Source organism: Danio rerio, chromosome 24 (assembly GCF_049306965.1).
Source record: "Danio rerio strain Tuebingen ecotype United States chromosome 24, GRCz12tu, whole genome shotgun sequence".
In the NCBI taxonomy this organism is placed as follows: domain Eukaryota; kingdom Metazoa; phylum Chordata; class Actinopteri; order Cypriniformes; family Danionidae; genus Danio; species Danio rerio.
In genome coordinates, this window is record NC_133199.1 from 26,589,347 (window position 1) to 26,617,003 (window position 27,657).

Sequence of the window (27,657 nt, forward strand, 5' to 3'; positions counted from 1 at the left end):
TTGTTAATGTTTCCAGATTTAAAAGAGTACCCTAACAACGACTGAAGCCACAAAAATTAGAGGGCCAATTGAATGGCATAATATATTTTTGGCCGATAAATTTTTGATACATCTCTAATATCAAAGTCGCTCTGAAAACTGCTCCAATTGGTCCACCATTTTTATGGTTTTAAATTGAAAAAAAAGGCCTGGGTGTGTTTATATCACCCCAGTATGAAGGTCTATACACTATACTTACACACATGTCTGTCCAAACAGCTTGAAAAGTAGATTTTTTACCATATGTGCCCTTTAAATCTCTTTTCATCTTGCTTCCCCATTTGTATTGCACCCCTCACTGGCCACCTGGTTTGTTATATTCATGGGTAGGCATGAGACAATAATCAGTTTTATGGTTTAGAAAAATCATGGTTTTAAATCTGCAAACATTTTCTGTTTACCGTTCCTGTGGTATATGCAAGTTTGTTTGTTTTTTATGTGGTTTTAAATGCATTTTTAGAGAAACAGTATCTCCAGCAAAGAAACATCAACATCAAAAGCTACTGGTCAGCCCACGATTCAGCAAACATTTGAAAAACAAACCGCTTATGCACCTAAACCTAAGCACGCTGTGAAGCTAAACAGTGCAGTGGCTTCCTTTATATCCAAAGAAAAGAAAGATACCCAAGGTGCCTTTTTAAATTGTAAAAAAATCTGTTTTTGAAACTGATGAGAAAAATTTATTTGAATTATTTTGACATGCTTACTCTCCAAAAAAAATTGAAATGCTTAAAATGAAATATATCGCGTTCACGGGGAAAAAAGTTGTTGTTTTTGTAGCCAGACATTTAATTTGAACATATTGTAGAGCAGAAATCACAATACCGTAAAGGTTATCATATGGACAGAATCAGAAAATCAGAAATGTACATTTAAAGTACATTTCAACATTTTTCATGTCAAGGCCTAAAAAAAGTTTACCACACTGCTGGCATTAGAAAAAAAAAAACCTGAAAACAACAACAACAAAAAAATACACTCACTACAAAAAAGCTAGCATATTAAAGTTGTGTTCACAATTGTCAGCTTTGGTTAGAAAAAAAAGTGCAGTTCTTCTGAATAAACATGAACTGCCATGTAAATCCTGATGGGAAACCAAACAAAAGCACTAACACCACTTAAAAGATGTGTCTTGATCTCATTAAATAAAACAACAACATAGAATAAAGACATAAAAACTAACCAAAAACAAAACATGATGTCTAAATGTATTCAAGTATTCTTGTTTGTTTGTTTTTTGTTTTTTTTCTGACAGTTGTGATGTCACTAGGCATGGGCAGGTATAAGTTTATGTCAGTATGATGACCTTGGATAAAAGTTTTAGTTTCCTGGTATTGTGATTACAGTGATTAAAATATGTTATTTTTTTAAGTGTTAGGGTAAAAAGACAACCTTTTACCTAATTGAAGACAATGCGTTTTATTGCAGGAAATATTTATAATACACCACTCAAAAAATGAAACACAACAAAAGAGTTACAACTTAAACAATGTATTTATTTTTTTTAGCTGTATATTTTGGAATAGTAAACATGTCAGGCTAAATAATTAAAATAAATCATTGACCTAGTAGTTGACCTAGTAGTTTCAAGAACATAAATTTCTTTACAACACATTAAAAAACACACACATTAAAAAAAAAATGAATAAAAAAAAAAAAAAACTTACATTAAACCTAGGATCAGTATAATATATTATTTTAGCGGCTTTAAAACCTTGACTTCTCCAAATCGTGGTAAACCTTGAAACCGGTTATCATCCCTTGCCTAGATGTTACAGTTCAGTTTCACACTTCACTTCACTTCAGTTCAACTCAAGTTATGAATTTTATAAGCTCTTCACAAGTTCTCAACTGATAATTAAATATCTTCATTTGTACACACATACAGTAAAACGAGCAACTTGAGCTCAGCACACTGTTAGTACTATATATACTGCTAAAGTTAGAATTATTAGCCCCTCTCAATTATTCGCCCCACTGTTTATATTTCCCCAATTTCTGTTTAACAGAGAGTTTTTTTTAACACATTTCTAAACATAAGTATTAATAACTCATTAATAACTGATTTATTTTATCTTTGCCATGATGACTGTAAATAATATTTGACTAGATATTTTTTAAGACACTTCTATATAGCTTAAAGTGACATTTGAAGGCTTAACTAGGTTAATTAGGTTGACTAGGCAGGTTAGGGTAATTAGGCAAGTTATTGTATAACGATGGTTTGTTCTGTAGACTATCGGACAAAAATATAGCTTAAAGGGGCTAATAATATTTATTGACCTTAAAATGCTTTTTTTTTTTAAATCAAAAACTGCTTTTATTCTAGCCGAAATAAAACCATACCTGCCAACACTCCCGTTTTTCCCAGGAGTCTCCAGTATTTCAGACCCGTCTCCCGTTTTGTCATTTCTCCCAGACATCTATCTCACCGTTGTCAAAGTTAATAATAGAACATTTATTTAATAGTAAATTACTAGGATATATAATAGGACATTTACCTTTCAACATCAAATGACAGAATCTTAATACTATTGAGAACACTCAAAAAACAAAAAACATTCAGTTCCACAAAATTGATTGGTGTTAGGACAACATGATGGATTTAAGCTCATTAGTTTATATATATATATATATATATATATATATATATATATATATATATATATATATATATATATATATATATATATATATATATATATATATATTTAAGTGGACTGAACATAAAACAATTAAGTTGTCCCCCTAAAAAACTCAAGAATTAAGTTGTTTCAGTTTATTTTAAATGAATTATTTTAAAGTAGTTTAAACAAATAGCAAACATAATTTTTGAGTGAATGAAAGATCCCTTAAAGTGTTTATGGCTCTACAATTTTATGCTGTTGTATAATAATTCTATAATCGGTGTGAAAATGATCTCAAAATAACAACAACAATTTATCAATATATTTCATAACAAAACTTATTTATCATTACAGACCTATATTTCAGACGAATTAGTTTTCTTTACTATCATTTTCTATTGTTAAATTTGTTCCATGTGTTTTTAAGAATAAACACTTTAAAAATTAGAGTTTTTCTAAGTATATCCTTGTCAATTTCAACTCACAGGACGCTCATATTCCAGATTTATGAAAAATAACACTCAGAAATCAGCTAAACTGTCATCATAAGCCTAGATATATGTATGGCTAAGCTGGGTATGATTATCAATCATGCTTTATGCCAAGCAGGACACAGTTATTAAAAGCATCCAATGATGTAATGTGACCGAACATAATTTTTCTTGCAATTCTCCACTCTAAAACCCCATATAAATCCTAATAAGCTGTAATAAATATTAGAGATGTTACCAAATACATAAATATATTCAACCGTTCCTGTTTGTTGCACCAGGATAATGTATTTGACTACTTCTTGCACAGGTCATTTAGCAGCTACAAATATAGTGCATCTCAAATATTCAAAAAGAAAAATATATATTTGTAGTCATATAAAACTCTGGAGCTCAGATTTCCAGCCAAGTGTTCAAAGCCATTATGTATTTGGAAGATATTGCGGTGTGTCTGGAGGGTTTAATTAATTGTGCATGTGGTCACTGCAAAGATGATTTAATAACAGTCAGGGATGATTGATCAGGCTTAATTGCAATAACTTCAACTGGGGAGTTTCATTTAAGAATATATATGATTTTAATATGATTTTGTCATTTCATGAAGCTCGCTGTGATGAATATTTATGAGGCAGACACTTGATGAAAACCATGTAACAATAAAATCAATAAAACACATCAATCTAAATCACTAAAACACTAAATTGTTTATATTTGAGATACAGTCACATAAGGATGATTCTACAACTGCAATTTCAGTTTGAATCTTCAAGATAAATCCGGTTTTATTTTTTAAAAACAACAACTAATAACTTTAATGAAACATAATCAAGTTTTCTCTATGAATAATGTTTGTCTGTGTGTATACTGACATTTTGTCCAGAAAATGTGAACTTAAAGACTCCCACTATACCTATTTTTGAATGTCACAGCCTCCTGCATCATATATTCAGCTTCAAATATTATGAACTAATTAAGTCTCATTTTAATCGTGTTTGTATGTTCTACTAAGTTATACAAACAATTGTATAAAACATCTATTTTCTATATTTCTTGCTATTTCAGTAATAAATAAATACATTTTGTGTCTGTCACTATGTTCTGGTCAACATCAGTTATATAAAGGGATAATTAAAGCACTTATAAAAAGCAGGAGACTTGGTTCAGAAGATTTGAGTTTATTAGAAAATCTAGCACTGTGGTGTGTAATTGTTCTTCTCACGTTAATTTGTGCAAAATGCAGTATTTGTCAACTCTGATATTGTGACATTTCAGTAAGTCTCCTGTTCACTTTTTAAAAACCAAAATATGATGAAAATATATCAAATTAAAGTTAGCAACTTGAGCTAAAGCTCAACATGTTGGAAAAAGTCAACAGTTACAGTCAACTCTGATAGTGATTTAAAAAGCTTAACAACATTTAGTAACAATCGAATGCTTCTTATAGACAAATTACTGGTTTGTAAACATTCAGGATGTTGTTTTTTCAGCGAGGTTGCAGAAAAAAAACGGGAGCCATAACATTTACAGAGGGAATGACATCTGTTGCGGTATGGAGTTTGTTGTTTTATAAGAGATAATATTGATTACATATTATATATATATATATATATATATATATATATATATATATATATATATATATATATATATATATATATATATWTATATATATATATATATATATATATATATATATATATATATATATATATATATATATATATTATTTACATAATAATTCCAGCGTATTATAGCAGCTTGTCACCAGTAATAAGCACAGTTATTCGGCAAAATTAACATTAAAACTTTGTAGTGCTTAAAACAGAGTTTCTGCCATGCCAAAGACAAGGAAAGAAGATGTAACAGTACAAGGCCTGGGTAATCATTAAGCAAAACAACTGCATTCTGACAGCGAACTGCACCATATGGCAGGGTATGTGAGCTTACATTTTTACATTTCATTCTTACATTCAGTGTCCGCAGTTTATTTCACTATAGTGTGAACTTACCTGATATAAAATGAGAACTGCAGAGTCGAGCATTTTTAATTAGGTCTTCTGATGGCTGAGGGCCGAAGGTGTCTGCGGTTGGCATTAAAAGCAGTGAGGTGTACGATAAAATTCAAGTTTTCTATTTCTTATTTCTTGAATTTGGCATCCTATCACACAACATGACATGTTTGCTATTGCAAGTGGTCTTTATTTTGCAACCCGTATGCATAGTTAAACCCGTGTGACGTCATGTGACATAGAATGGTAATTCCCAAGTCATAATCATAGCTTTCAAGAGGCAATTTTTGTAGCAATGACACAAGAACCATTTATGGCTTCCCAAAGAGCTTATGAGTTAACAGTTTTCACAATAACTGTTGTTTTTTCTTATACTGAAAAAAATAAAGAGTTCCAAACAATTCACTCGGTTGCCCCAACACAAATCGATTAAGTTAACTTAACAAATTTAAGTAAATATTTTCACTTGTTTTTTTTTTGTTGTTTTTTTTATAGTTGGTGAGATAGGAAAAGTTTCTCTATTTTTATTTCTGTTATTTTGTTAGGTGTATTTAGTTTCATTTGGATGTTTAAGTAGGGGATATATATATTTTTGTTTTTTATTTTTCTTTAGGTCCTGTCTGAGGTATTTGGCTTCATATTTTGGGCATTTAAAAATGAAAAAGACAAAAAAGACAAATAACCGAGCCTGACTCCAAGGGTACTTAAAAGGGATTTTTATGTGTCCAGTGGTTTTTTATGCTACGTCCTTGACCCTAGATCAGGGTCATAACACTAATAAACCTACAACATTCTTTAACCCTCAAGTGTGTCGTCGCAGAAATCCTTCCAATGACCTGTAAGTGCTAGCACCAATTGAATAACTTGGCATCCCACTGTAAGCTGTGGCCTCACCTTGGCCCCTGCCTTTAAAAATTCCTAGATCCGCCACAGGTCATCCCCCCCAAAAAAAAAAAAAAACTCAACATTTTGTTGTTTAATCTCATTTCACAATAGTTTGAACAAGTAGTAAACATCTTTAGCTTTTTTGGATTGTAGAAAAATACTGTAAAGGGCCTTGGAAAGGTTTCCTGACTATAAAAGGTTTATCATAGAGTCACCAATGGCAATATGTAAGCTTTATTTAGGTATAAAAGCCTGTAATTTGGTCATTTATATTATATGAGAGACATGAACAATGTTTGTCAGATGTTAAAATTCAAGTTCAAGTCCTGCAGAAATGACTATTTTGAGAATGATATTGGCTCCAATTTGCTTTGGCATAATGGCAGACATTAAATTGGGAGTAATACATATAATTCAGCTCTCCACAAAAAGCAGTTTGGATCCTGTGGGGAAGTGTGACAGATAATAGCAGTTTTCTGTAAAGAGTTGATCTTTCTCCTGTCATTTCAAAATCGAGGACTGAAATTAGAGCTTCTTTATTAATTGTACAAATTAACTAGAGGAGAATGGCCTATATTAAAGTTCACTAGGAATATAAAAACTAGGATATGAATATTTGCACTCCTTTTCACAGTCTTTCTCATTTGTCTTACATGTGTCATGTGTTAAACAAACCTTTATGAAAAGGAAAAGAAAGCAGCAGTAAAAGTGTAGTCATTTGTTTTTCTCTCTTTTTGTCTTTGGTTGATTATCATTTGGATAGCCACATACAGTACTACAAATATCATTGTTACTCTATAGTTGATGTGACAAAAAACATATTACTCAGTTGAGTTGTTGAATGCTTGATTCTGATAGACTGATGAACATTATCCCCTTCACCCGAATTATTTTCCAAGTTTCTGAAAAATGTAAAAGCGTGTTTTTTTACAGTTCCTGAAGCTCCTATAAATGAGGCCAAACTATAATAATACAAATTCAACACCCGTTAAGTATATAAACGATAGATAGATAGATAGATAGATAGATAGATAGATAGATAGATAGATAGATAGATAGATAGATAGATAGATAGATAGATAGATAGATAGATAGATAGATAGATAGATAGATAGATAGATAGATAGATAGATAGATAGATAGATAGATAGATAGATAGATAGATAGATAGATAGATAGATAGAGAGTAGTGGATTTTTTTTTCAAATTACAACATGCAAAGCCTTACTGCCATTTCACTGGATGACAGTCGTTCACTCTCATGGGCCGCAGGTTATAAATTAAATTAAATGGAGCCACACAAAAACAATTTTGTGTCCGAAGGGGTTATATTGTCTGCAATTATTTTACAGCAAACCTACCAACATTTAATGCAGTCCCAGCTCAAGTCTTATTATTACTGTATGCCAAGAGATTTCAAAAGATTGTCAAGTTTTCCAGACTTCATTTTAATAGGCTGATTTGGCAGGCACCATTGAAAACTGTGACAAATGTCACTTTGATAAATGTTAATGCATTATTAATGAATAAGATTAATATTTATTTCACAAAATAAAGATTTCACTGAACCCAAACATTTTAACTAGTATATTTAGTCAAATGAAGCTCCATGTGGCTTTCAGACGTAGCTGGCTGCGAGGAAATTATTTTGACTGATATTGCATGAGTAAACAAACCTAATTTTGCACATTTTGCATATTATCCAGAAAAACACGGTCATAAATAGCTGCTGACTGGCAAAAATTCATTCAGGTTTTGCTGATTGGGTGAATTAACTGGTTGAATAGGTCTGCAAGGTCCTTTTTCCACTCAAAAGCAAGCAATCAACATATAATGTGCACTTTCCACCTAGCTTTAAACCAGCATGCACACATCTAAAAAAAATACTACTCTAGGTTTGGTCGAATTGTCAATTATGATCATTATTTGTCTGTAGAGGAAAAATGTAGGACTTTTATTTTTGTTCATGTATGAAACACACTACATCACTGGCTGGTTGCAGCTTGCTGTCGGTGGATTTCATATAAGTGAAAGGTTATTGTCTTATATATCAAAATTATTAGTGCTCATATCAATGGGGTATATGCACACAGACTTTTAATTTTCAGTCGGCCAGCCCAAGCGATTCTGGTGAACTGTCTTACCATTACAAAATCAGCAGGTTTAAGATCTGATTTCTTTAAAAATCAGTGATCTCCACAAGCTGATAGATATACAATATAAAATGGGTCTCAGACCAGACAAGAAGCACTGCATTAAATTCCATTTTTCCCCGCCATGTCTTTAAAATCTACAAATTTATTTTACCCCAGTATTTTTAATGGAGTTTCTGTGCTAGCTTGCTGCTACTGACAGCGCTATTATTTACACTGTCTATTATCTCATTTTATGATTCAACGACTATGAATGCTTAAGTCTATTTAACTGAATGTTTTGTAATTGCACTGATGCTGTAAAAGAAACCTTATGAAATTGAAAAGTCACATAAACTTTTCACTGGAAGTTTTACGTTGGCTAAAAAACACTATTTCTTTTTTCAAATATTTCCCAAGTGATGTTTAATAGAGAGTTTTATATCATTACATTTTTTATTTACGTTTATAATTAGTTTCTAATAACTTATTTAATTAGTCTACACCTTATTTTGATGCATAATTTTTTGATGCATAACCTTATTTTGTGCATAATCTTTTACTAGTTATTTTGCATGATACAAGTATTCTGCTTAAAATGCCACTGAAAGACTTAACTAGGTTAACCAAAAACGTTAGGTTAATTAGGCAAGTAAACAGTGGTTTGTTCCAACACAATCTCACAGCAATTCGTAACTTTTTGATTTGGTGGCTAATTCGTATGCATTCGTACAATCTAATTTGCACAATTTGATACGATTTGCTCATCCCCCAATGATGGTTGGGTTAAGGGGTGGGGTTAGGTGCCACGCCTCTTTTTTAAAATCATACAATTTTGTACGACTGAACTTGTACGAATTCATACGACTTAGCCACTAAACTGGCAAAATGTAGAATACTTTCGTTTTCTCATGAGATCAGGCTGTTTGTTTTGTAGCCATTTGAGAAAAAAAAAAAAAAAATATATATATATATATATATATATATATATATATATATATATATATATATATATATATATACATACATACATATATTGACATTTTTTGCCATTTTTACATATTTTATCACTGATTGGCTACTGTACTAGTAGGCGGGGTTTCTAGTGCTGTTGACCGTTAACCTTTTCCCCATTCAAAACTATAAGAGTGGCACGTCTTGTGTATTCTATAGTCTTTGATCAAGCTAAACTACAAGACAAGTATAAAAGCAATTACCGTGGAAACATTTCAATTTCACAGGAAGGTTAATAATTAAACTAAAATACAAATAGCTAAAATTCAGACTTAATTAAAACAAAAAACAAATTTAAACTGCAACACCTAGTATTGTTTTACTTTAAGTGAAAAGTTGCATTTTAAAATGTCAACACATGACATGCACTACCTGACAAAAGTGTTGTCGATTTTAGGAACAACAAATAATAACTTGGCTTCTAGTTGATCAATTGATATTAGAAGTGGCTTATATGAAAGGCAAAGACCTCTAGATTACGCATATTTTACCAAAATAAAATACAATTATGCCTTGATTTTTAATTATTTAATTAGGACAGTAAGGTTTGACTTTGCTTAGACAAATGCCTTGCCACTTAACAGAAATATTGTACAGTATAGAATATAAAGTCAGTGGAAAAATAATTTATATTGTGATTGACTCCCATGAACTTGGACGACTGCATCCATACATCTCTGCAATGATCAAATCACATAAGGTCATCTGGAATGGCAAAGAAAGCGTTCTTGCACGACTCCCAGATTTCATGATTCTTTGGATTCATCTTCAATGCCTCCTCCTTTATCTTTCCCCAGACATGCTCAATAATGTTTATTTCTGCTGACTGACCTGGCCAATCCGGGAGTACCTTGACCTTCTTTGTTTTTAGGAATTTTGATGTGGAGGCTGAAGTATGAGAAGGAGCGCTAATCCTGCTGAAGAATTTGCCCTCTCCTGTGGTTTGCAATGTAATGGGCAGCACAAATGTCTTGAAACCTCAGGCTGTTGATGTTGCTATCCACTCTGCAGATCTCTCGCACACCCCCATACTGAATGTAACCCCAAATCATGATTTGTCCTTCACCAAACTTATAGACTGATTTATGTAATAACCTTGGGTTCATGTGGGTTCCAGTAGGTCTTCTACAGTATTTGTGATGATTGAGATGCAGTTCAACAGACGATTTATAGGAGAAAAATCTACCTTCTGACACTTTTCCAAATGATCAACTAGAAGTTATTGTTTGTTGCTCTTACAACTGGGATCGACAACAAGACTTTTGTCAGGTATTTTACAATAAAAAACGGCTTGTATTTCTGTCCCTTACAGCCACGTTTTGTTCATGTCATGTTAAATACATCATATACTCTGACAAAGGTCAATATGAGCTTGCAACATGAGCAGGCCAGCTGGATTGTTTGGGCGGTTCACCCAGCGGTGGTCCTGTTGAAGTGGGCTATGATTATGAGACAACCTCATCTCCACTGGCACCAAAGGGCAGGTGGGCATGAGGATAGTCTGCCTGTGGTTTCCGTAATTGTGCTAATCGCTGCTCCATCTCATTTTCAACGTGCACCAACTAAAATAACAAAGTTAGCAAATCAGCACAGCTAGAGCATCATCTCGATCTCACTATGATCCGGGCTTTGGGGCGAGGGAATTATTTTACAAGCATAGTGTTAAACTTAAGTGCCATTTCAGCAATAGTTGTGTCATTCATCATCGCAAGATTGCGTCTAATCTGTTTGTTACAGACAACTGTCACCAACTCATGCTGGGAATATAAAAGAGGCTCTTGTGGCACGATGCAATAAGCCATTCTTGATAATAACGGGTGACTCTCATCAGCAAAGCAATCATAAGCGGTGGTAATTAGCAGCTGTGAGAGACAGCAAATCTTAAATTAATTCCCCTGATTACTGCATTGATTATTTCATTTCGTTGGTGCACGATGGCGTAAGAAAAGTTATGAATGTAGGGGAAGATATGACGGAATCTAAATAGATTTGCAATGCTAGAAATATAGCACAGGGAGGAAACCCACGCGAACACAGGGAGAACATGCAAACTCCACACAGAAACGCCAACTAACCCAGCCGAGGCTCGAACCAGCAATCTTCTTGCTGTAACGTGATAATGCTACCCACTGCTCTACTGTGACGACCAATTTAGACACCACTATAATAAAATAATAATTTCACATCATATATAAAAAGGATATAAAAGTAATTTTTGATTTTATCCCAAACATGATATATAATCTACGGGAAAAAAAGCTTAAGTAAAGTAAAAAATAAATAAATAAACAGAACCCTTAAAACACTCACTAAATATTCTTCGGCTTAGTCCCTGATTCATCAGGGGCTGCCACACCGAATTGAACCACCAAATACTCAGGCATATGTTTATATGCAGCAGAAGCCCTTCAAGCCACAACACAGTACTGGGAAATATTAGAAACATATTAAGTATATATTTAAGATACATTGTTATATAATTTAATTTACAGTGTTTATAAAAAAAAAACACGCACACACTACATATAAATATGATAATTGCAAATGATATAATCTAATAAGAAGGATATGAAGTGGTGGTGGACTTAAGTGACTTTGAAAGTGGCATGGTTGTTGGGGCCACATGGGCTGGTCTGAGTATTTCAGAAACTGCTGATTTTCACACACAACCATCTTTTACAGAGAATGGTTCAAAAAGGAGAAAATATCTAGTGAGTGGCAGTTCTGTGGGCGTTAATGTCTTGTTGATGTGAGAGGTCAGTGGAGAATGGCCAGGCTGGTTCCAGCTGATAGAAAGGCAGCAGAAACTCAAATAACCACTCGTTACAATCGAGGTTTATAGAAGAGCATCTCTGAATCCATAACATGTCGAACCTTGATGCAGATGGGCTACAGTAGTAGAAAACCACACTGGCTGCAACTCCTGTCAGCTAAAAACAGGAAACTGAGGCTACAATTCACACAGGCTCACCAAAATTGGACAATAGAAGATTGGAAAAACATTGCCTGGTCTGATGAGTCTCCATTTCTGCTGTGACATTCCGATGAAATGGTCAGAATTTGGCATCAACAACATGAAAGCATGGATCCATCCTGTCTTGTATCAATGGTTCAGGCTGGAGATGGTGATGTAACGGTATAAGGAATATTTTGTTGACACACTTAGTGCCCAATAGTACCCTTAGTGCCCTTAGGGCCCAATAGTACCAATTGAGCAATGTGTCAACGCCACAGCCTGAGTATTGTTGTTGACTATGTCCATCCCTTTATGACCACAGCATACCAATCTTATGATGGCTACTTCCAGCATAATAACGTGCCATGTAATAAAGCATGACAGTGAGTTCACTGTACACAAATGGCCTCCACAGTCACAAGATATCAATCCAACAGAGCACCTTTGGGATGTGGTGAACAGGCTTCATGGATGTGTAGTCGACAAATCTGTAGTCACTGCATGATGCTATCATGTCAATCTAGAGCAAAATCTTTGAGAAATATTTCCAGTACCTTTTTGAATCCATGTTCTATACATGCATATACAGAGACAAACATAAAAGCTAAGATATATAATTAAACATTCAATGAATAATTAAAGCTAATTAATCTGAATTTCGCACAACCAAAGGCAAGTGAAATCCCTTGAAAGACAGCATTGAGGCGAAGCTAATCAACAAGTCCAGCGGTTGAGGAGGGGTGGAGTACGTCACCGATGTGGGAGGCCATCAAGTCTCTACAGTCAGCAGCGACTTTACAGAGTATAATCTGTTTTTCCTCACCCATGACAAACAGGGATAAAGCTCAATATTATCTCCAAGGTCAACCCGATCCCAGCGTTGAAAAGAAGAAGCCAAGCGGAGGAACCCGACTCGCCACCACATCCCTTTTTCCTCCTTATCGCCTTCTGAACACACTCATTTAAACAAAAGAGACGAAACAAGCCCACATTCACTCCCTCTCTCACTCACTTTACCACACAGTTGCCATAACCCAGATAATTTCAGTCATAACACATCCTGACAACAATAACAATATCTTTTTAGGCATTCGCTTCCATGCAAAGGTTAGATTATACAGCTATTAGGAAATTTAAAAGGCCATAGTTGAAGTTTTATAAAACGCTACAATTAGAGGGCAAAGGTCAAAGCAATTTTCTCAGACAGAATTGAAAGAATTACTCATGAAAGGTAACAAAAGCCTCAATTAATGCATAATGATAAAATGCAAGCACACACACAAACACAGAAATATGCAACAAGATTAATTTCCGTAACATTTCCTGTTATTCCGCTCTCCATGGAACACTGACCGGCGTGGCCTTTCGGCGGATATGAATGTCCAGGGTAACCATTCAACCTTGTACGGCCTGCTTGTTCGTCCATTGCTCACCGCCACAAATTCCTCCTCCATGATCCATTACAAAAGCGAAGGAGCAGGACCCGTCGTTGTGATGCATTTAAACTCTACTGCGGGTCACAAACCACTCGCGGTCCACATTTAGGAAAACCATTCTTCTCTGCATGATTCGGAGACTGTACTTGTTTGGCCTGGTGGCTTTCAGACTTTTCTTGGGATTGATTTTCTAGGGATTGATTGCGGTGAAGCTTTGAGCTGTGTATGAGATTGAGGTAATCATAAGTAAGTGCCAGGTTGTGAAAACAACCAATAGAATCCAATTGATGATGTTTGCACTGCAATTCATTTAGTCTGAGGCTCAGATGTCCCACACAGTGATAGCGACATGGTTTTGTTTGGTAACGTTTCCCTTGAATAGGATGTTCATAAGACATGTCATGTCATGGCACATTTATAACCATTACATGGATACAAAGAAGATTTTATGAATGCTTATGACAGCCGTCTTTAAGTGTCATTCACTCTAAATGCAAAGATGACATTGTTTGAAATTACATCTTGACATTACATTAGTCATAAATCTGTCATGAACATGATCATCATGAGACCATTATAATTGTGCTATGAATATTTTTCTGATTACTTTTTAGCAGAACAACACAAATCTATCTTTAGAATTTCCCATTGAAAGTGTCAATACTCATTAGAGCTGCACAATTAAACGATTGCGATCTCGATTCGACCCCCTAGACCAGGGGTCACCAATTTCGGTCCTAGAGGGCCTGCAGGGTTTAGCTCCAACTTGCTTCAACACACCTGCCTGGATGGTTTAAGTATACCAAGTAAGAGCTTGATTAGCTTGTTCAGGTGTGTTTGATTAGGGCTGGAGCTAAAATCTGCAGGACACCGGCCCTCCAGGAACAAGTTTGGTGACCCCTGCCCTAGACGATCTTAATCCAGCATTTCTACAATTCTGTCAATCATATTTTCAAGTTCAGGAGAGACGCAATGGTGGCCGCACAAGTCTTCACATTGTTTTACATACTTGGTTCAGCAACGTGGACACCTCCAAATGATGTTGAAGGAGCCACATGCTGTATTTGTAAGATATAATTCACCTCAAAAATGCCATTTCTGTCTTGATGTAACGTATTTACGACCGCAAAACTTGTCGTGAGCTGACTGTCAGCTGTAACCACAGAGAGGGCAGTCACGTGCACCTCTGAACAGAACCTGCATAGGCTGTGAATTACAGGTAATAATGTTGTACATAACATTCAGTTTGTGGCACAGAGTGATCGTTTGGGAGCCGAGCAGGAAGTAAACCGCTCTTAGCAGTGAAAATGAAACCGAAAGCGCACACAGCATTCTAAAACCCGCCGAAATCACCCAGTCTTCTATATTCAAGAAAATCACGTCTGTGACACACTTTAAGCAGAAAATGACAGATTGTAAGCATGTCTCAAACACAGTAATTCAACATCAGAATTATCATCAGCATTAATGACCAGGACAAATCTAAAGTCTGTTCAAGTCCACAATTCCTTGTCTATACAACATTTAGCATTTTTACCAATAGTAGAGCTTCACACAGCCTATTGCTGTTTTACCAAATGTTTGAGAATAACAATAATAATAGCTCATTCATATTAATCTTAATTTTATATCTACAGAACCGTGAGAAAATTGTGATCTTTATTTTAGGCAACAAAAAAATCACGATTCTCATTTTAGCCAGAATCGTGCAGATATTTGAATGACTATTAAAATGACTATAAATGAAATTCAGTTTGTACTACAGTAGTTGAGGTCAAGAAAAAAAATATTTAAAACAATTAAAGTCATGTCACAATTATGATGGCCACATGACGATCATGTTTATGACAGATTTTAAGTAATGTCAGGTTGTCACGACAAAGGCACTGACAGGTTGTAATGTATTTGTTAATCTATTATAAAACATCCCAATGTCTTAATTGCATTTAAATGAACGACTGAAAGAATGACACCTAATGACAGTAGCCAGAACCATCCATAAAAAATATAATCAAATTCCTTTTACGGACAAGTCATTTCACTAGGCGGCCATCTTTGAAACACCTCTCAATATGCTCATTCTGTATGATAGGGGAAACATCAAACTCTCCAGGACTGTCTGCCAAGCTTGCGTTACATATTTGGAATCACCTATAAAATTGAACAAAAACTGTCTCATAAGTCTAGTTTCTAAACATTTGAATCAAACAAAATCAGCATTGTTTTAGGTTGCCCAAGCTAATGCACATGCACACTAGAAAGAAACAAGTTCACGACACCAAACTCATTTATGGCTGTTCTAAACTTTATCATCCTCTGAATAATGATCATCTGATCACGCTGCTCTTCTGAAGTAATCCACAACTTGGTCTTGATGGCAAATTTCCTCCAGAAATGAAAATCTTTGTTCACAATTTTGTGGGCGTTTTGAGTAGTTGCTGTCATGTGATGTGCGTTTGACAGGATGGACTGTAGCTGACAATGGTTTCATACAGATTACAAAATAAATAAACTTTTGTTTTCAAGTGTAGTTAGTTAATTTAAAGGGTCACGAAACACCAAAACACATTTTTTGAGCTGTTGACCGTCGTATATGTGTCCCATACTGCTAAAAACACTATTAGGACACATATATCTCACAAAAAAGTGAAAATTGGTAGTTTTTGCGTTATTTCGAGCGAATTTGTACTTCCGGTTTGAAACAAATTTTTGAAGCTGCGTCACGGCCATGAGATCTTAGTTTGTGTTCCAGCATGTAGACTGGACGTCTGTACCGTATTACGTCTCAGAGTGTGCTGCATTAATGCATGAGTAAGGCTTGGGTTAAACCAATCAGCGCGCTCTATTGTGCAACTTCATTAATATTCATTAATGTTACAGTGTAGACGGCAGCGAGACGCCACATTGTGTTGGCAAAACAAGCGTGCAGTGTTGCTTTCATAATTTGCTGCAGTCAAGTTTTGTTTTCATTTTCTCTCTGTGACTCAGCGCGTGCTCAAATCGACACTCCCACACCATCCCTCTTTTGCTCCTTCGACACTCCCCCCTAAACAGAGCTGGACACGCCAACTATTCTGTTTTATTCCAAAGTGGAGGTGTGAAAACACCCTGCTGAAACGAGGGGGTTTCATGACCCTTTAAAAGTACAAATTTCAAGCAATATGTGGATATATTTATTATGTGTGTGAAGTAAGTATTCTGTGAGATTCCAGTGCATTTGTTGACCACATGTCAGACTACAGCAATCATTGATTAGCTCCAGTTCTAGTAGGCAGGGCTTCATTCACCATATTAACCATTACACTTTTCCCCCATTTAAAACTATACACGTGACATATTTTGTGTATTCTATAATTTTCATATTACAATTAATTTTCATGATGTGTGTCATGTCATGTTTATAATGGTTTCATGACAATCTTATGAACACCCCTTCAAGTAAAGTGTTACCTTTTAATTTTTGTAGATAGATTTACAGTATGTATATGCAACATTTACAGCTATAAAATGTCTTTTTTGTATGTTTTTCATTAGCTAGGTTTCCATCACCCAGAACCTTGACATCACATGAGAAACATGTGATGGATGCAAATTTTCAAATAAAGTCTTAAACTCGCTTGATTTGGTTTTTGACTTAAAACATTGTTAATCAGCTATCTCCATTATGCCTTCTTGTTTACTGTTGGTTACTATGGTTACTAATACTACAGTCAGCTGCTCTTACAACTTAAAAAAAATGTACCTATACATGCAATTGGCTGCATCCGAAATCTCATACCTCCATATTATATAGTACACTAAAATCAGTATGCGAGCAGAGAAGTATGTCTGAATTCATAGAATTCGAAAATCAGCATGCAAGAAGCACCCAGATGATCTACTACTTCCAGCGAGATTCTGAAGTGTGCATCGTATGGACGCTACGCTATCCCATGATGCCCTGCGAGAGAATTCATGAATAGAAGTCAAGCTCACGCATGTAGGTCACATGATCATGACAAAATGGTGGACTTAGTACGTCCGAGTTCCATTCATTCCATTCATTCACATTCATACTGTATAGAACTACTTTTCTAATAGTTGAGTAGTACGTTTAAATTCAAATGCAGTTCCTACTTAGTAGTAGGCGGTTTCAGACGCAGCCAAAGACTATAGAATACACAAGACGTCTCAATTGTATAGATTTGAATGGGGAAAAGTGTAACGGTCAATATGGCGAATGAAGCCCTGCCTACTGGTACAGGAGCCAATCGTCAATCGATATAGACTGATGATTCTCTGGGAGAGAAGCTCGGGTGAGACGTATGCATTATTCTGAGGATTAGAATGTGTAGAATGGCCATAAATGAGGTTGGTGCCATTCCAAAGATGGTAGCTTGCCTTATAGGGACTTTGACAGTTATAGTCAGATATTGTTGTTTTATTTGTCAAGTACTCACACATCTGAACACTTTAATAACAGTTTTCACAAAGTCTAGTTTTTATTGCTTACAAAGAGACAATAATGGTATCATTTATCTCCAAAAACTTGATCTTTAAAACCCATTTTAAAAGCTTTCATTTTCAGACCCCTAAAATGTTGTGTAAAAAAAATTTTTTTTGTCCTTTTGTCACAATATTTCTGTCCCTCATCCTTTCAGATTCTGCCATCGCTCAGCTCTCAGTGGAGTTTGGCTCGATGGTTGAATGGATGTCATGGTACAGTAGTAACCACACTGCTAATGGCTGCTGCAGGTTCCAGCTGACTGCTCTGCTGAGGGGTTTTAGGTGACACCCCAGTGACTCCCTCTACACCTTGACCAGTCACTCATGAGAGACAAACCCTCCCTCTAGCACATCTTAGGCTGCACATTCTCCTTTGAGGCACCTAAAAGTCAATATTCAGAGGTGACCTTTTCCTGATGTGAAACTCAGAGAAAAACAAGGCATTAAATACATATCGTAATCTTAAGATCTTTTTAAATATATATCTTCAGTTATATCACAATTATAACCCCCAAAAAGTTAACCATTTAAACTACAGCTTGCTTACATTTAAGTATTTTTATTTAGTGTCACAATGTCAAAGTTGTCACTGATACATACAAACAAACTTATACATACATAACTACACAACCACAGTTAATTATAACTACACTATTTTAATAAATATGGCCTGCAGTAATCAAAAAAGAAAAGAAAAGAAAAGAAACTAAGTAAAATAGGAGTGTTTGGTCCCTAGGTCAAACTTGGTGCAAGAATGTATTTATTTAAATAACCAATTTTTTCTCTTTATTTCAGATTAAATCTAGCAATTGTAAATGTTTTTCCTCATTTGGTCCCACTTGAAGTGGCCTTAACTAATTTGTACTTACAGAAAAATTAATCATTTCTTACAATGTACTTGTTGTAAATGCATGTTTTACATTGTACTTGTGACTGATTAAATACCTCCATGTAGTTACACCTGTAATTAATTTCTGTAATTACATTTATTATTACACTGTTGACCATCCCTTTAATCTTAACCCACCCTTAAAGCCACCTATACCACCAAACCTGACCATAACCATACCCATATCCCACCAGAAATCAGAATTCTGCAATACATTGTAAACACAGTAGGTTCATTGTATTTTATTTTTTATTATTATTATTTTTTTTTTTATTCAAGCACATTGTAGTTAAGGCCACTTGATATAAAAGGATCCACAATTTTTATCTTTTAGGTCCTGAGACTTTTTTTCTTAGTGTATAATAAATTGATGGAAAAAAAATTGTGAAAAAATTAAAGTTTTAAAACTAAAATATCACAGAAAAAGACAAGCATGTTCATAAAGATGAAAAAGATTAATGCAGTTACAATGTATTTAAAATCAATATACTGAAATTTAAAACATCAACACATGCATAAATAATACATTTATTTAAACGAAAACAAATCAATAACAATTAAGGTCCTTACTGTCTAACGTTTTGCAAAGTTTTGGATCCTCTTCTTCAGTTATGTGGCACACACACACAAAGAAACACGAGTGCACAGTGCAATCACTTAAAGATAGATACTGTAACACAGAACTAAATTTGCATGGTTATCAAAAACAAATGGCACATTTTAGTTTTGTTCTTTGGGCCAGCATTTCCACTGTGATCCATTCCAAACAAGAACAAATAACTATAACTATAAACCTGCTCTCATTTCTTTCCACTGATTGCTGGCCACATCATTTGGTGGCTCGGTTGCAAAATGCCCCTTCTGTCAAGTAGCATTTTAGTATTTGAATGGGGACGGCACAAGGGGATCTGAAGGGGAGGAAAAAGCCAAACACTTCGAAAATGGTTTCATCCTTGATAATTACATGCAGTGAAGCGTGACTATAATCCATCAGTCACTGCACCCTCTACTGGAGGAAAGCAGAGCTCAGGTTGTCTAATGCAAACCTTTCACGTGACTTTATAACACCTCAGGAAATCAGAGACATCATGTGATGTGACACATTAGCCCTAATAGTCTTTGCATGTTACATGCATTTTTTTATATTTTGCTTCCTATTGTAATTTAGCTGTCAACAAAACCTGGCACTGCATAATAGGAATATTGCTGGCTGCTTGTCAAAATGCTTTTGCGCCTCTTTTGTAAGTCACTTTGGGAAAAAGCATCTGCTAACTGCAGAAATATTACAGGTCAAAAACAGAAGCAGTTTTCAAGACTCTTTTTTTTCAATGATATAGAGTGGGTCCTTATTAATATAAACAAAAAATACTGTATATTTTTTAAACATGCTGAAGAAGTCACCAATTAAAACTCATTTACTGAATAATAATAACTCATATACTATAATCTCTGGTCAGGTATTTTTACATTTACATTTAGTCATTTAGCAGACGCTTTTGTTCAAAGCCACTAACAATTAAAAAGGCATTCAGCAATTCAACAAAAAGAGGCATCACACACAAGAAATGCTAATTATACAAAGGAATTGTTAGTGCTCAGAAAACTAAGTGCTGGAGGAAGAAGTTAAATAGTCAAAGACTATAGAATACAAAAGACATGTCACTCGTATAGTTTTGAATGGGAACAAGTGCAACAGTCAATATGGCGAATGATGGCCCACCTTCTAGTGCAGGAGCCAATCATTGATTAATATAGACTGACAATTCTCCGGGGGAGGGTCTTAGGACAGTTGTGAGTTTCTGAAGATTTTGTGAAAGTCGAATGTTTTGAAATGAAACTAAAGAGACAGTTATTATTGGTGATCCCTAATATAAATTTAATCGCAAGCAACTTTGGAGAATTTGATGTTTCCCCATTCAAACAGTATGCCTGAGCATACTGCTTTACAGGTGTTTCAATGATGGTCGCTGAGTGAAATTACTTGCCTTAAAGAGTCTGGTGTATACAAAAAGAAAAATGTTTCTACATCAAGCCCACTCACCTGTGAGAAGCACACTTTATAAATCCATGTTTTAGATATATGGAGTGATTGCAGGAAAGTGCCTATGTTAAATGTGCAAAACTGGTCCAGGTGTCGGTTAAAGTGTTAGAGAGATGAAAGAATGCATTTTCTACAGGTGGTTTATCAAGCCCACTCACCTATGTGAGGCAAATTCAGAATTGGATAATGAACAAGAATCTTCTGATAATTTGAAATACTCTATAAGAATCGCAACGAAGCCAAAAAGTAGGTCTGAGAGATAAAACAATTCTGATAAAAAATTATAATACATTTTATTTTTGTTTAAATTCATATTTTGCATTGGATCAAAGTCAAGGAACAAAAACTTGTTTTATGATTTAATATCATTCATTTATTTATTATAAATATTGTATCTCAGACTTAAAATAGTTATCTGGTTGATATGTTTGTCATGCTTTGACAATTAAAAAACATAATTTATATTACAATTAATGAACATCTGAATGTTTTAATGTATGATAATTATTATTGCTATCAAGATATTTTTATTATAATGATTATTTTGGACATATTGACCAGGCCTACCCAAAATACGAATATCAATCATTATACTTTGCCACTATGCTTTGAACCCCTAGGTTTTACCAATATGTCAGCAAAAAAATATATTTATTTTAATTATGTATTACAATTTAGCATGACTATATTAGGAGTTTCATTTTACATGATTATCTGTTACATACGATAAAACACACTAGAACTTTGTTTCACCCATATTTTGACATTTTCACAACAATTTATTGATAGTTAATTTATTTCAGACACTAATCCTTTCTGCACATAAAAACATTTTTGTAAGTTTAATTTGATGCATCTTATCTTCACATCACATTATGAATAAAATGACTGTACAATACCGAAATATATTATTTGTTTGATCTCATAAAAATCTCTAAAAATATGGAGTAAAAACATTTTACCTCCTATTATCCTGTACAACAGGGGTCAACAATCTCGGTCCAGGAGGGCCAGTGTCCCTGCAGGGTTTAGCTCCAACTTGCCTCATCACACCTGCCTGGGTCTTTCAAGTATATCTTGTAAAACCTTGATTAGCTTCAGGTGTGTTTGATTAGGGTTGGAGCTAAAATCTGCAGAAAACCGGCCCTTCATGAACAAGTTTGGTGACCCCTGCTGTACAAGATTTGTTAAGCTTCACACCAGCATAAAAGAACAATATGTGACTACATCTCAATCCCATATTTTTAAAATTAAAGCGTGCAGAATTATCAACTGTTAAACTATGACAGAAGCCTTCATTGTTGCCTTGTCATCTCCTATCCCTAGACATCTAGACATCTTTTTCATTCAGCAGAACCCAGCTGCCAATCAAAAACATCGCTGGGTGGAGCCCAACCATGCATTTGATTTCATTTTCTACGCAGCTAAAAATACGAGTCTAAAAATAGCCAGCTTGGTGATGAACACTTTCCGCTCAAGGTGTGCAAAGCAGCTGAGGCATATTCAGGAACATGATATGACAGGGCATTTGGCAGGATTTGGCATTGATGGAAGAGAAATAATGGGCGCGTTTGATTAACCCCCCTCTTCTCCCTGTTTGCAGTTTGATTCTTAGACCCTTTTCTTCCACCTTTCCAAACGAAAAAAGAAAATCAATGCAGTGAAAGACATGCTCACACATACACACACACTCACACACTGACTCCACTGACTCAGCAAATGAGGATCAGTTGGTCAGAGAATTATTTCCCTTCACAGCATGAAAACAAGCCTATATAAAGTAGCCGTTCTATCAAGTGTGGAAAAAAAAACAGCTAAAATATGGAACCAAACAAGTGGAAAAGCTGTATTTTAACCTTAGCAAAGCAGCCTCATACTTTAAGCATGAAAAATGCTAAGCAATAATGCAACAGGAATATTTATAATATCATGTAGTAATACCAACCCTGTATGAATGAACACCTCTACACGCTCAGAAATAAAAGTACAGGAGCTGTCACTGGGGCAGTACCTTTTGAAAAGATAGATATTGTTATCCAAAGAGTCCACAATGGTACCTCAAAGGTGCATATTAGTACTCGTATGTATTTAAAAAGTACCTTTGAGGTACCATAATGGATCCTTCAGTTACAAATATGAACCTTTTGATACTGACCCAGAGACAGCTCCTGGAGCTCCACTCTTTTTCTGAGAGTGTAGAAACAAGAGGATGTTAATTAAATAGACTAGTTAAATATCTTTAATAACTAAATATAAAACAATACTGTAGCTTACAATCGCTTCGTTTCCATCACCCCATGATAACACATATTTTGAAGTATTGCACTAATCTAATAATAAATCCCTTTTTATGTTTACTTGAGGTGCTTTTGGACTAAGGGTTATTGAGAATAATGGGAGATGGAAACTCACTTGCCATTAAACCCACACAACTAATCAGCTGTCTCCATCGTGCTTGACTTGCTTAGTGTTGGTTGCTAGGTAACCAATACTACAGTCAGCCACTCTTGCTTCATGTTATGATGTAAACTCAGCTAGTACGGGTGTGAAAATAAATTGTTTCTTTGGTGCACCACCATGCAGATAGGGACAATTCGATATCGTATCAGTAATAGATCATAACTTGTTATTACATGCTAACGTCATTTATCTCCTATGCGATTTGTCACAGCAGAATACTACGGTGAAGGAGGCGAGAGCGAGTAAATAAAGCGCTCCTACTACTTAAAAGGTAGATAATTATGCACAATTTAACTGCTTGTGAGTTTGCTGGAAAGTCTTGACACTGAAGAAGGCACAGCACACAACTGCTATAGAAATGCTGTAAAATACATCTCTGCCTCTCTCTCACTTTGGACATTTGACACGCTGACGTGTTCCTGAGGTAACCTTTCCTTTCCTCTTGGCTGTTAAAGCGATACTTGTGGATCCAGACACGAGCGTTCCTGTGTTGTGAGTTTTTTCCACTGTGTCTATTACGGATTACCTGTAATAACTGCATATTATGCGCATATAGATTGTAACCACGGCTGTTCTTCCCGCGTCACTCATCGGTGAACAGCACTTTTATTTCTAAAGCCAATCACAGCCCTAATTGCTTCATAAAGATTACTTTTGACTCGTAAATAGACTCTGGCTGTTTCTCAATTCCAAGAATGCAATGCAATAATTCAATAAGATGCTGCATTCTTCCTGAACATGACCTTTATGCATTTTTAAAGGAAAATGATTTAAACATTAAAGCATTTATACAACAATTTACTGTTTCCTCTTGTTGAATATATATTGTATATTTATACATATACAAAAGCCTTACAAATTTACTTTGTAAAAAGCAAATGACACAGATTTTAGTACGAATTTCATCAAATAAACACTCTTTATGCGTTTATGCATTTATTAATATTTTCATTGTGAATGTTTTTACTGTCTTATTTACAAAAAATCCTGAGATAAAAAAGCGACAATAAAGTGAGTTTTGCGCTCAAGTCTGCATTGACGCATCTTTGATACCAAAAACACGTCCGGGAACTTTCACATGTCTTCCATTATTGCGGTCTTGCGTTTTGGAACTGAACTTTGGCGGTTGATAATGAAGTTACATGAGAACACAAAGATGCAAGATCGCATATTGAGAAACAGCCCCTGTTTCCACCAGGAATTAACATGCTTTTACAGTGATCCGATCATACGGTAAGTGATCAGTTAACAATTTATAGCTGGTATAAGCAAATAGTCAAATGTATCAATTTTAGACACATTTTTAGTGTTCATTTCATCATGCTACACATTCTGAATGAATCAGTTTTTTTGAAGAAAAAAAAAGTTCAGTGAATGATTCAATGACTCACGTTCACTTGTATTATTCCAGAATCCTAATGTATTTGTTTGCATATTATGCTCATTGTTTGTGTCTTAAGGTCTTTATATTGTATTATGCCAATAAAACTACACAGAAATAAATTGTATTAATCAACAATCTGCCCTGTGCTCATGATTTGTGAGAAAAAGAATAAAAGCTCATGTATGTTATTGTCTTTTAGTGTCTTTTAAGGCCTGGTTTATACTTGGGCATCGAGTGACCCACGGTGCATGCCTTGTGCTAAGCCATGCATTTATACTTCTGTGTGCTGCTTGTGTCTGCAATAACACGTCTGAAATGCTAGCTGGCAGTAAGTTATGTTACATTCCTCTATATCAAGAGTGTTCTGTTTTTTCTGAACGCTGCCTTAATGTACAAGTGGCTAAAACTTGACCATTCAGAGAAGAACCAGAAGACTTGCAACAACTTTAAGCATAAGGTAAACACAAAACAAAAGTTTCTGTCAGGAGCACCTTCACGGGACTCCACACTTGTAAACACTCGCTTCAACGGGTTTGTGGTTCTCAGCATCGCCGACACTTGTCACAGCTACCAAAATGACCAAACACAGAACTTTTGCTATGCGTCAATGTGACGTGTAGTTACTTTTTTGAGAGGTGTGCGTCAGCGTCAGCCACGGCAAAGGCTATGCAACCTCGTGAAGTCTGTGCCAGACCATACATGTACACTTGACGCAGAAGTATAAATCTGTTTTAAGCTAAAAAGTACAGCAAAACAATTGTACAAAAAAGTTGGCATGGTTTTGCAGACCTATACTTAGGTTCTTTCCATGAACCTGGGTTGAAGAAAGATGGGGTAGATGTATTTCATGGTCTTTTCTGGCTGTGCGAAACCAATTTGACGGTGTGTTATTAACTACCACTTGAAGTGGTCAAAAGTTCAAATATTTTAGACCCTGTTTACTCCTATTTTTCTAGTCATCTATACAAACCAATCAACCATCATCATGGGTAATCATTAACTTTAAAACAATTACTTTCACTTTTGTTGACTAATTAAGCTCAAATTAGTAAGGTCATTACTGCCAGAAGGGACAGGTTCATCATAACACAATTTAGCAAGCAACCAAAGATCCTAATAAGATAATGATAATGATGCCAGGTGTCTCATGGGATTTAAAACCAACTCAAGTACTTTGTCTGTAGAAGATCCACAGCTGAATAAGTTCTTCAATTATTATTCATTCATTCATTTTCTTTTTTAGCTTAGTTCCTTTGTTAATCTGGGGTCACCACAGCGACATGAACCACCAACTTATCCAGCATATGTTTTGTGTCCTTCCATCTGCAACCCATCACTGGGAAACATCCATACACACTCATTCACACAATTTAGTTTACCCAATTCACCCCTATGTCTTTGGACTTGTGAGGGAAACCGGAGCACCCGGAGGAAACGCACATGAACACGGGAGAACATGCAAACTCCCCACAAAAAAGCCAACTGACTCAGTCGAGGCTCAAACCAGCAAGCTTCTTGCTGTGAGGCGATCATGTTACTCATTGCGTTACCGTTCTACCTTCAATTAATATATATAATTTTAAAAATCACCTTGATCAAAAATTTCTAAATGCACATTTAGCTCTCTGAACTACAGCAGTCCTTTGCAATCAAACTTGTTAACTTAAACAGATGCTAATAAATGCCTTGTACTTGCATCAGTTTCAGTCTCATAAATGGAGAAGCCTGGCAACAACATCATCTTATTAAGATTCGTGGTCGCCTTCAGAATGTGTTATGTTGAACCTGTACCTTCGGGCTTCAATTTCCTCACTTATCCAAGCCTAATGAGTCAACAAAGTGACAGCATTTTTTAAAAATTATTTTTAACTTGTCATTGTCCACCACCAGATGATGTTTATTATCTCTACATATCACACAAGTGCCGACGCTTTTTTAACCCGTACCTGTCATGTAGTGAAAAAAAAGAAGACTTTCGAATTAAAACTGAACCACCACTCATTGTAAACCAAGATACATTCCATGGTTAACAACACAGCCTATCCCACGAAGAAATTAATAATTCATATCCTGCTAGAACAAATATGATGACAGCTTCTTAAACGGCAGGCTTTCTAGATGCTCAATTAGCCTTCGGAGACCTCGACAGCTAAACTAATTAGTAATCAGCACAGCGAAACCCATGACAGATCAGTGACTACAAACATAGAGTGCAGTTATCACCAAGCCAGCTCAGCTGACTGAATCATCTGACTAACTAAAATGATACTTGTATCGAGAGTTTCTCATCATTTTAACAGCATTCAAGCCTGATGACCTGGCCACAAGTTGACGTTCCTCCAATAACAGAAGCCTGGAAGCAAGGCATGAAATCTGGCTGTTAAAATAAGTGCGTATCTGTGAAAAGCACTTCACACATTCTCCCTATTTCATCACCAAACACATGGTGCTTTTCAAGCATGCTGCCACGACACAGAAGACAACCGAGAAAAGGCAGACGAGAAGAATTAACAGCAATCCGGCCAAATCTAAGAGCAAACACAACCAAAGCTCTCAGTTATCTCTTTCTCCATGTATGCTTTCAAACAAACAGCAAGAAGATAGCGGAGATGATTCGATTATCAGCATCTCGAAGGTTTAAACGTCCTTCATCCCATTAGTATGCTGTAAGCAGTGTGCATTTCACGTGAAAGCGTGAAATTTGCAAGAGGAAGCATTCTCACACGCCTTTGATCCAGCTTTGTCCCTGATCATCTACGGCTCATCCAATGGACTTATTTACAGATGCGATCCGACAGACACCCTGTGG

At 35.3% G+C, this 27,657-nt stretch overlaps 1 protein-coding gene across 5 annotated transcripts in view; it reads right to left on the bottom strand.

The window, feature by feature from the left end:
• ctnnd2a (catenin (cadherin-associated protein), delta 2a) overlaps window positions 1–27,657 on the bottom strand; it is a 579,694-nt gene that overhangs the window by 550,923 nt on the left and 1,114 nt on the right. The gene's annotated exons all lie outside the window — the stretch shown is intronic.